Raw genomic sequence first — 9,687 nt, forward strand, 5'->3', positions numbered from 1 at the left:
TAGGTTATATAATCTTTAGTACTCAAATGAAAGTAAATGAGAATATTGTATTTATGAATAATGAATATCCAAAGGTAGAAAATGGCATTGTCATGGAAGTACTGAAGACCTACCCAACATGGAGAGTGAGAATCCAAGTCTTCCTTCAAATGTCGTCACAAGACTTCAAAGAACGGAACCTAAAATGCTTGAGAAAAAGGTAGAAAATGGGGTTCCCACATCACTTGTACTAAGTATGAGACCATATGCATACACACCATAAAATCATGCTAAAGAGGAACATTTCATTAAAGTATGCAATTTACTTTGAAAAGACTTATACACATTCAAGAATCCATACCAATCAAGAAGACATATTCATTAATTAAAGATCATATACATCAAAATACCAACAATACTAAGGATAGTGAAGCCAACATGCATATCACATAATTGAGCACATAATCAAGATAAGTCTATCAGTAAGTTATAATATCAACAAGAATGTAAGATTTCCTAACACATCATCAATATTGAAGATGATCATATACATATCATGTACAATTATAATCATATACATGTATATAAGAACATCCTCCATAGACTTCCCTCAAGGATAACTAGTGAAATGTTTAGGTAGAGTCCAATACCCCTACCCTGACTAAGCTAAACCCCTTAGGTCATCCTAGTTAGAAATCATTCCTTTAGTTCATTTTACCTTTTGGGAACATCGTGACTTAACCTTTATAAACCACTTGAGCTAATGTGGAATCTAGTATTATGGAACCCTACACCGAAGGAAGGCGGACTACTTCCAAAGGTAGTACCAAAATATGAACATAGCATCTAGGTGGATCCGCTAACTAGTATTCCTATCACGACAACATAGTTCATGAACTAGGAGATATAGTTGGGACCCTCTCTATGATACATGCATTATAGTATCCAATCTCATGAGTACGTTAGTGATCCTACCTTCCCTATGTGCGAATGGACACTCCTAACTCTTGTTCACTCGGTGCTAAGTTGAAGTCCCTTTTGAAATATCCTTAATTTCTTTATTAATCATCATAGCTTAATGTAGGTCATAGGGTTTATCCCTTATATAATCATCATTATCATAGCTCAATAAGAATTGCATGAGTATTTTCAATTCATTAAAATTCATATAAGTGAGGTTAGCACATTTACATACTCACATCATAATAAGGCACACCGGTAAGTTACCAAGAACTGATTCCTTCAACTCCATCAATGGTTGATCAAGGTGTTGTTTTGACTTCACCTCAACCACCAAATATGACTCAAAGTTATGATGGACCATAAAACGACTATTCGGAGAACCTTCCAATCTAAAACCCAATCTAGCCAACCTGTGAACATCATTCACTAGGTCTTTCTAGGCTTCTTTTAAATGACACACACTACCCATAATTATACGACTTAGAGAATCCGCAACCATATTGTCTTTGTCGGGTGGTGGAAAACACTCATGTTATAATCTTTGAATAATTCCAACCACTTTTTTTGTCAGAGAATCAACTCCTTTTGAGAAAAAACAAATTGAAGACTCTTGTGGTAAGTATACACATCCACATGAATAACATTCAATTAATGCCTCCATATTTTCAAAGAAAATACCACGGCCACTAAATCAAGAGGTATAGTATATTACTTTCCCATGTTGCATAAGTACACACCCTAAACCCACTCTTAATGCATAACAACATTACACGATGCCCTTCGTACCCTCCGGTAAAGTCAACAGCGCTGTGGAAGTAAGCCTATCCTTGAAGATGTGGAAGTTTCTTTCACATGCCTCCGACCACTCAAGATTCACACTCTTTTGGGTCAATTTAATAAACAGAGATTCAATGGATGCAAAAACAGCCACAAAAGTCCTATAATAACCCACTAGGCCCAAGAAACTCCGAATGCCAGTCGCAGTCAATAGTCTAAGTGAATTTTTCACTGCCTCAGTTTTCCTAAGATCAACGTCAACTCCCTCACTAGAGATCATATTACAAAGAAATGTCATCAACCTCAACCAAAACTCACATTTGCTATACTTGGAAAATAGTTGGTTCTCCATAAGAACTTGTAACACCACCCTCAACTGATCTATGTGCTCATCCTCATTTTTTGAATTTACCAAGATGTCATCAATGAAGAAAATGACAAATAAATCTAGGTAACTTCGAAAAAAACCTATTCATGAGATACATAAATGCCACCAGTGTATTAGTGAGATCAAAAGACATTACAAAGAACTCATAGTGACCATGTCTTGTCCAAAATGTCATGTTAGATATATCCTCACCTCTCACCCTAAGTTGGTGATACCCCGATCTCAAGTAAGTCTTAGAAAAGTAGCTTGTCCCGTAAAGTTGATCAAACAAGTCGTCAATCCGAGGGAGAGGATACTTGTTCTTATTAGTGACTTTACTGAGTGGGAGATAATCAATACACATTCTAAGGGACCCATCCTTTTTGTTTACAAACAAAACCGGAGCACCCCATGAAGAAATACTAGGTCTAATGAAGCCTTTGTCTAGTAAATCTTAGAGTTGAGACTTCAACTCTTTCAATTCAGCCAGAGCCATCTAATAAGGAGGAAGTGAAATAAGATTGGTATCCGATAGAAAGTCAATACCAAATAAATTTCTTGTTCGGGAGGGATTCTGGAAAGATCATTGGGAAAGACCTCCGAAAATTTCTTTATTACGGGACTAACTCAATGGGAGGATTTTCGAAGTCTAAATCTTTAACTCTTACAATGTGATATAGACACCCTTTTGAGTCATCTTACAAGCCTTAAGACAAGAGATTATACAACCTCTATGAATAGAATTTCCCCTCTTCCACTCTAAAACGGGTTCATTTGTAAAATTGAACTTTACAATTCTAGTTCAACAATCAATAGAAGAAACACAATAATGAAACCAATCCATCCCCAAAATGACATCAAGATCGACCATATCAAGTTCTACTAATTCCACTTGAGTAATTCTATTGGGCAACATGATAGGAAAATTTTTATATACCCTATTTTCAACCATCAACTCACCTACAGGGGTAGTTACCATGAAAGGTTCATTTGGAATATCAGGCAAAATATCAAACTTTCTTGCTATCAAGGGAATAACAAAATATAGTGTATCACTTGGATAAAGTAAAACATATACATCAATTGAGAAGACGTAACATACCGGTCACCACATTGGGAGAACTCTCTTGTTCACCACAACAACGAATTGCTTAAAATTACTCTTCTTTGGAGGATCCACATGGGAACAACTAGCTTGAACTTTCCCTCTACCTTTATTGCCTTTTCATAATTGGGCAATCCCTAACCTTGTGGGCACTCTTACCACACCCAAAGCAATTGTCCGTCCCAAAAAGGAAATCACCATGATGTCTTTTACCACACTTTTCACAAGTTGGCTTCTTGTTTGGTGAGCTACTACCTCTTACCTGTTGAGACTTAGGGTTACCCTATCATCACTGTAACATTTCAAAAATCCAAGACGAGTCTTAAATCTTAACATAGGTTCCATAGGGTCTAAATACTGTTTCAATAGATATCTTAATCAATAAACGTGATTTAGGATGTTTTGTAACCAAAACGTCTATGACGTTTGGAAAATAGTTCTAAGAGGTACTAGCGTGCCGAAGCCTATTTGACTAGCTTTTAGGAGTCCGAAATTCATGAAATGATGTGGAAGGGTGTATAACATATGTTAAAGTAGATCCATTTTCAAAACATCCGGGTATGACTCCCCAAGGACCAACCAAGGGCCCTCAAGGAGAACCCTAGCACAAAGAAGGCAACACTGCCTAGGCAGTGTGCAAACCACGAAAGCCAAACAATGGCTCATGTGTGGATTGATGGGGTGTCGATACCAACCGTCATCCCACACTTAGCCAAAATAGGGAAGACCTCGCCTGCACAAGTCTCTGACCAAAAGGACAAGTGTGTAGGACAGGGGGGGGGTCAAGTTGTTGACTCACAAACGGCCCGTCGACAAGGTTTCGTCTATAAGGGTCAACAGTTCTTGTACATTTTAAATTTAGTTTCATTTAATTATTTAAGGGGTTAGGTGATTAATTAAGGGTTTAAGTGAATCTAATTAAGCTAATTAAACCCCAATATAAATACCCACAACCCTCATTAGTCTAAACACACTTCCCAAAAATAAACTCTCTTCCCTTTCTATTCTTTCTCTCTCTATTGGAAGACACCATTGAAGACAAGCTAGGGGGAGGTTTTGGAAGCTGTAAAGGGACGATTTTACCATTAAATCTTCATCAAATGTTAAGTATGGGATCTAATTCACCTTTGAGATTTCTTTCCTCAAAGGGCTCCTTCAAAGTAATTCTAAAGTTGGGTTTTCAAGTGGGTTTCATTCATTTACGAATTTAATGTCATGAACTGAGTTGTTTATGGGTTTTTAGGATATAATGAATATATTTACATGTATTTTAACTAGAATTTGGTAATTTGTGATTGTTTGATTAAAATAGAAGAACCTGACCCTTAACTCTTAAACCTAGGTTAGATCTTTATGAGAATAAGGTAGGAATTGATTCAATTGACTTGATTATTGGTTAGATCATTATTATATTATGTTGTTACAATAATTATATTAAATTAGGATGAGTTGTAGCCTCTCAAACTAGTTTTTGAGAACTGATCTAGGTTATGAGAATTGACATATTTATCTTGTCTTAAGCTTTGATTTAGTATTGAATAATGGTGTAGTGACTCTTCTAGTCTTGTTATCATGTTGATTATTGATTATGATATGGTGCATATAAATTGGATTGAATTAAGGGTTTATAGTAATGCCTAAATGATAAACTATGAAGGAGACTTGGTAAGTCTTATGATCTTTATCTTTTCTTCCAATTGTGATTGAGTGTGGCTAAGTCATGATGTTATATTGGATTAAGACTTGTATTAGGATTGATAGGATTGTATGATGTTGAATTTAAATGTCTTGAATATGTTGTGAGGTTGATTAAAGTGAATGTGTTATAAGGATGATGATAACTATCAATGTGCCTTATTATGATATAAAATGCTAATTTCCTAATCTCATGTATATGAATTGTAATGAAAGGACTTTAACTTATGCAATTATTATTGAGATATTGATGATGATGATTATATAAGGGGTATACCCTATGAACTAAATTAAGCTTTGATTTATATTTAAAGGCTTAAAGACATTTCAAAGAGGAACTCTATCTTAGCACCGAGTGAACTAGATTGAGAAGTGTCCCTTCACACATAGGAAAGGTGGGAGCACCAAAGTACTTTTAAGATTGGAGACTACAATGCACTAAGCATAAAGAGGGTCCCAACTATATGTTCTAGTTCTTAAACTATGTTGCCATAATAGGAATACTAGCTAGTGGATCCACATAGTTGCTATGTTTTATGTTTTGGTACTACCTTGGCAAGTAGTCTGCCTTTTTTCAGTGTAGATTTTATGACACTGGATTCCACACTAGCTCATGTGGTCTATGTCAGTTAGAGCAAGATGTTCCCAAAAGGTAAAATTATATCAAGGATTGAACTCTAACAAGTATAACCTAAGGGGTCTAGCTTAGTCTAGGTAGGGGTATGGGACTCTACCTAAGTATTGCAGTAGTTATCCTTGAGGGGAGTCTTAGGAAGATGTTCTTATGTATGTTTATGTTTATAATGATATATGAAATGTATGTGATGAACTTGCACATTGTTGATACTATATGTTAATTAGTTCACTTATGAGTATGTGTTGGGTTATATTATTAAAGTAATATGAAATATATGTCTAGTTTTCATGTTATGAGAAGTATGGTGTTAGGCATGATTCTTATTTTTTTTCTTGATTTAGTAGGTTATGGTGCTTTGCTTGGTCATTACACTTGTTGACTTGATAAGGGTTCATGGGTAGTTATCTTGCTTTTTTTTATAATAAAATGTACTCTTATTCATGATTATTGTTTAAATATGACTTCATGATGGAGTTAATTAAGTATGTATCCGTCTACATGATATGAAGGGTTGACTTGACAAGACTTGAAAGTTGTGGTATTGTGAGGAGGATGACTATGACTTAATAATTATGAAATGTTGATTGGTATGGTTTTGTTGGATGTGTATGTTGGGTTTTAAAAGGAAAATGCATACTTTATAAAATGTCCATTTTTTAGCATGATTTGATCTTATATATGCATGTGGTCTCATACTTAGTACAAGTTGCATACTAACCCCATTTTGTTCCATTTTCCCCAACATATTTCGGTTACGGTCGTTGAAATGTTTTGGAAGGTGACATGAAGAAAACTTGGATACTTTGATCATCAAACTAGGGTAGGTCCTCTTTTTCCGAGATGCCAATATCGAGCTTATGTTGTCATTTTAGTTCTAAGATTATTATATTCTATCTCCTTTTTTTTAGTACTGATTGTATAAAGCCTATATGTGGCTCTCTTTACATTGATGTATGAGTTATTGTAAAATTGCTAATCTAGTTAGATGGTTATTATATGAGATAATCTTTGAGACTAATTTCTATCTTGTATCTGTATGTGCAATAAAAGTAGAAGGCTATGTAACCTTCCTATACGAAAGGTATATATATACTCGATATATGTATAATTATGTGTATGTATAGGTTAATGTAAAACTCTAATGTAGAAGTAATAAAATTTTAAATTCTCCGCTAAATTTGACTTATGAATGTGATGATGTAAGAAAAGAGGCTAGTCTTAGTCCTCAAAGAGTACGACGATGCCGGTTACGTCTAGGGGGTAAACCGGATGTGATAAACTTGGTATCAGAGCATGAGGTTGAATTATCTTAGAGTCAATGTCTGAACCACGTATATCTAAGTTCATGTTCATAATTGTGAAGTGTGCCACACTTGTGGGTAGGAACCTACATGATGCCTAGAAAATTCTCATTTTTCTTGGAAATCTTTTATCGTGCCATTAGAGTATACTTATGGGGTGATTTTTCATCTAATCCTATTGTTGTGCTCATAGGAAGAATGAATACAAGAAGGAACGCGACACGAAGACTTGAAGAGGAAATTTCCAATGTGGAAGCTCCTCTCTATGGTGATCAAGTTTCTCCACTTGAAGAAGATGCTAATATGGAGCAAGCTCCGGTCAATCCTCCACCCTTGACGGATGGAGATATAAGGGCTTCCCTCATTCAATTGAATCAAGATTCCACTGTTCAAGAACAAGCTATGAAGCCCAAATCAACTGTGAGCTTGTACGCCATCCTCATCAATAAGTCACTACTATGGCTTCCCGTGTAAAGGAGTTAACTCGAATGAACCCTCGTACTTTCTATAGGTCTAAGGTTGAGGAAGACCCCCAAGAATTCATCGATAAAGTCTATATGATACTATTGGTTATGGGGTTGTCCACAAGTGAAAAGGCTGAGATGGCCACTTATCAACTCAAGGACGTGTCTCAAGCATGGTTTATGCAATTGAGGGATAATAGTCCCTTTAGAGGTGTTCCTTTTGTTTGGGAGATTTTCAAGAAGGCTTTTCTTGATCGGTTCTTTCCTAGGGAGATGAGGGAAGCCAAACTGGTTGATTTCATCAACCTTCACCAAGGAGGTATCAGTGTTCATTTATACTCTTTGAAATTCACTAAATTTTCAAAATATGCTCCTTCTTTGGTTTTCGATCCTAGAGATGAAATGAGTCACTTTGTGACGGGGGTGTGGGATCATTTGCAAGAGGAGTGTCATTCAGCTATGTTGCATGACAATATGAACATTTCTCATATTATGGTGCATGCAAAGCATGTGGAAGAGTCAAGGGCTAAAAGGAAGAGTAGATATACTAAGAGGGCAAGATCTTTTAATGGAGGTTCTTCAAAGAATAGGCTTGAGATACAAGATAAACCTAGGTTCAAGAAGCGGGTTTCAAGTCTAGTTTCTTCCAAGTTCCTAAAGGCTAGTGGTGATAGGGTGTCTAACCCTATGTTCAAGAAGGTAAAAGGTAATAATTTCACTAACCAAGAAATAACTTGTGGAAAGTATAGAAAGAAGCACTACGGTGATTGCCTTAAGGGGACGGACAATTTCTTTTGTTGTGGAAAAGTGGGAACAAGGTTAGGGATTGACCTAATGTGAGGGTTAAATACAAAGGAAGTGGTAAAACTAAACCAAGTTGTTCAAATGAAGCTCCAAAGATGAACCTCTTATATGCTCTCCTCTCTAGGGGTGAGCAACAGACTTCTCCCGACGTGGTCACGGGTATGTTGAAAGTTTTATCTATTGATGTATATGTTTTACTTGATTTGGTTGCTACCTTGTAATTTGTTACACATCTTGTAGCCAAAATGTTTGATATTTCACCCGATATTTTTCATGAAACTTTTATAGTGTCTATTCTTGTGGGTGAGAGGGTTATTGAAAAAAGGGTGTATAAAAATTGTCCTATAATGTTACCCAATAGAGTTTTTTATGTTATAATAGTAGATTTCAATATGTTTGATTTTTATGATCATTGGGTATGGATTGATGCTTTCTTTGCTTCTATTGATTGTAGGACAAGGGTGTTGAATAGAAGGGGGGGGGAAACTCTATTTTTAGAGGTCGTATTATCTCTTGTTTAAAAGTATGTAAAATGATCTCTACGGGTTTTCTATATCATATTGTGTGAGTCCAAGATCTGGACTCCGAAATTCCTCCCATTGAGTCGGTCCCCAAAGTGAGTGAATTTCCAAAGGTGATTCCTAATGACTCTCCCGGTATTCCTCCCGAATGAGAAATTGATTTTGGTATTGATTTGCTACCAGATACAAATCCCACTTTGATTCTTCCTTATCGAATGGCTCCGGCTGAATTGAAAGAGTTGAAGGTTCAACTCAATGATTTATTACACAAGGGTTTTATAAGGCCTAGTATTTCTCCGTGGGGTGCTCTAATGTTTTTTTGTAAAAAAAAAGGATAATGGGTCCTTGAGAATGTGTATTGATTACCTCCAACTCAAAAAAGTCACTATAAAGAATAAGTATCCTCTCCCTTGGGTTTACAACTTGTTTGATCAACTCCAATGGGCAAGCTACTCTTATAAAATTGACTTGAGTTCGGGGTATCAACAACTTAAGGTGAGAGGTGAGGATGTACCAAAGACAACAATTCGAACTAGGTATGGGCACTATGGGTTCTTGGTAATGTCTTTCAGTTGCACTAAGGCTCCAGCGGCGTTTATAGACCTAATGAATAGGGTGTTTTGAAGTTACATAGATTCATTTGTCATTATATTCATTGACGATATCTTGGTATATTTAAAAAGTGAGAGTGATCATATGGATCATTTGAGAGTGGTATTGCAACCCCTTCACGAATTTCAATTGTTTGCCAAGTATAGCAATTGTGAGTTTTGGTGTATGTCAGTGACATTCCTAGGTCATATCATCTCTAGTGTGGTAGTTGAGGTGGATCCAAGAAAAACGGAGGCGGTGATTGCCTACGCCTTTGACTCCAATCAACATTAGGAGTTTCTTTAGTTTGGCAAGTTATTATCAAAGGATCGTGGATGGTGTTTCGTCCATTGCATCTCCCTTGACTACTTTGACCCAAATGTGTAAATAATTGGAATGGTCGGAGGCATGTGAGAAAAGTTTTCAATTGTTGAAAGATAGGCTCACTTCCGCTCCGATGTTGACCTTATCGGAGGGTACAAA

Source organism: Solanum lycopersicum, chromosome 1 (assembly GCF_036512215.1).
Source record: "Solanum lycopersicum chromosome 1, SLM_r2.1".
Lineage (NCBI taxonomy): Eukaryota > Viridiplantae > Streptophyta > Magnoliopsida > Solanales > Solanaceae > Solanum > Solanum lycopersicum.